Below are 3051 nucleotides of genomic sequence, written 5' to 3' on the forward strand. Positions count from 1 at the left end.
CCCCCCCTGCAGCCCCAGTCACCTGTGTGCTCCCCTCCCCCCTGCAGCCCCAGTCACCTGATGAGGAAGGATGAATCAATTCCCAGCCATGGGGCTTGTTTGAGTGGAGCTTGGGTGTCTCCTCACATGGGCCCAGGTGTCCTCAGGAATCTCAGGTCTGCCCGTCCCCTCCCACATCCTGCAGATGGGCACAGTCCCAACCAGCCAGCTGGGGTGTGGGCTCCCAGCCAGGGAACTTCGCCCTGTCCAGGGCTGGCTTCCACCTGGTACCCTGAGCTGCATAGATGGGTTCCCACCATCTGCAACCCCGACCTGGCATAATCAGATTGGAAAACGAGTACATGAATGAACACAAATTACTGTAAGATAAAAATCTGTAACGTCTAAGATCATCCATCACATAAGAAAATGTACAACAAATGGTGAGGTACAGACCCTCTCTATGAGTCTGCCATGCGGATTACTGTTTATTTGTGAACTGTGCGGTGGTATGAAGTCCTCCTTTCGAGACTGAACATTTATTTATTCCCCGATTTAATCCACCACCACTACAACTGATTCACCAAAAATAAGGTAAGTCACTCCTTACCTATTTTTATCACTCTTTCTTAGATGCACGTATAGTTCACATTTATTTCCATGTTCAATATTAGAAGTGTTTGATTTAGAAGTTTGGTGATATTTTCATGACCAGAAATATGCTGTAAGAACTTAACTCTTGTTTCTATCCATAGCCCGTGGTAAAATTGGTTTCATTATCTATTGTTTTGCTTGAACCTATTGACGTCCTGAAGGAAGGTGTTTCTGTAGGTATTTCTAGAGAACTTCCTAGCTTAGGACTTTTCTGGGCTGTTCCATCGGTTCTGCTCTATTTAATGTAGGCCATGCTGCTAAGTGGTGGTGCCCCTGTTTTGTGGTTAAAGAGACACACTCTGAGGATTATAGGCCTTGCCCAAGTCAACAAAGAGCTAACAAGCCCCCTCTCTCCCCTCCACTCACTGCTGCTGGTACATTAGGAAGATCTGTGCACAGCAGAGTCGGAGAGTAACCAGGCAGGCTTCAGCATAGCTCTGGAGATCACATCCTTTCAGGAGGCACAGAAGCCTGTCCAGAAACATGGCCCCATCTCCTCATCTTTCTCTCTCCCTTGAGACACTGAGGTGAGTACTTTGCAGTTTAATTGGGACTCACTCAGAGTAAGGAGTGAAGGAATGACCTACCAGGCTGTCCCCAGCGCTTGGCGAGGACCATTCCCTCACCCTATAGAACTGAGCAGCTAGCAGCATTCATACCTGGCTCACAGCCTGCAGCAGCCAAAGCCACTGGGGTTCCCCAGGAGTGGGGAAGAGGACGTGCTCTGTGCTCTCCGTTCCCTGGCTGAGCGCTCACACCCGGCTGGCTGTCTGGGACCATGCCCATCTGCAGGATTTGGAAGGGGATGGACAGACAAGGTCCAGGGAACCAACTATACACACATGTGGACGGATGGATGATTCCCGGAAAAGATACAACTTCTGCGATTAACAGACTACAATAAAAACATCTCTCCCTCCCTACTGAGTTGGAAATTTATTGAACAAAATCTATGGTAGTGAACAGGGCATAATGGGCCTTACCTCGTTTCTTAAAAACAATGCCTTTTGGAGGAGTGTTTTTTTTTTTTTTAAAAAATCTCTTCAACATTTAAAGTAATGTATAATCATCTGTGAAATCAACTAGAAACTCCGAGGACATGATAAACACGAGAAAAGCCTGGGCAGATTCATCATCTCAAGTATCTGTACGGTGCGATTTATATTGCGAGGCACCACTGTTTTTCTATTTTTCATTGTTGCTATCAGAATGTGGCTTAGCCTGAAGCATAATTCTGCTTTGGATGTTCTAGTTTAACGTGAAGAGTCACTGTTTTATTTTTAGTGTGATTTAGCACCAGGACAAGCCCACTGAACCCACTCTTTTAAACTAATAGCATTTCCTCTATTGTTTTGCTCGGTGTACACTCCTCAGGCTCCACACAACAGGGAAAAAATGGTACATGGGCAACAGATTCTTTGTACAAAAAGAGATACGACTTGGTTATGTTCCCGGAATCTGAGACCTGGAAGTAACCCGAGACTGGCTTTGTTTGAAGCGCTTGTTCTGTGGCTGAGGTGACAGGCTCAGGCTAGTTAAATACTCCTCCTCAGGTCACAGGGTTTGCTGATGGCCATGCAGCTCGCCTGAGAACTGGGTCCTTCCAGGTGACCTCAATGGAATCAAAATGGGCTCTTCTGATAAGTGACAGCCCTCTAGACCTGGGCGTCTCCTCAGCCCTGCTCAGATTTTACTTCATCAGTCAGTTCCTCTCCCTGAGAGCGAACCCTGAATGTCGGGCTCTCACTGGCGATGACGTGATTCTCATGCTCTGTAAGCCACACGTGGCCCGAGTTCTGACCGCTGAGGAAGCACAGAAAAGGGCTGGTCCAGGTATGAGCACGCACTGTTCCCACATTTAAAGAAAGATCCTACGACCCACATGTTCAAGGAGCTACCTTTTCACTGCTTTTGCAATTATTTTCAGCTAGAAGTAGCTCAAACGCTCCTGGCTTCTGACCCCACCCACTCTCCACCCACCAGCAGTCCTGTGCCATTCTCTCCTTCCTTTAGGAAGAACCAAGGACAAAGGGAATGGCGTCACACTTAGTGACCACCAATTCCGTTTCAGCCGTGGCACTAAGATCTTTCCAGACAACGTTGGCGGAGAAACAGTATCTGCTCATTTTCTAAATGAGACATTATTTAGAATCCCAAGATGTCAGGGCTGACCAGGGAAGAGGCAAGAATGTGAGGGAGAACTGTCCCTGCTTTCTGGGGCATTGCTTGTGCAGGTGACACAAAGAGCCCCTCCTAGCAAAAGACCTCCTGGAGACGATGGTCTAAAGCCACACCCTGAAGGGAAATGGGGCAAGGGATCTCTCCAGGGAAAAGCAGGGAGCACAGGAGCGCATACCTGTCTACATAGTGTCCTTGGTCCCCAGCAGCACGTGAGGGGTCTCAGGGTGAGAGAGTGCA

The sequence above is a fragment of the Otolemur garnettii genome, unplaced genomic scaffold (assembly GCF_000181295.1).
Source record: "Otolemur garnettii isolate 467f Iridium unplaced genomic scaffold, OtoGar3 scaffold00198, whole genome shotgun sequence".
In the NCBI taxonomy this organism is placed as follows: domain Eukaryota; kingdom Metazoa; phylum Chordata; class Mammalia; order Primates; family Galagidae; genus Otolemur; species Otolemur garnettii.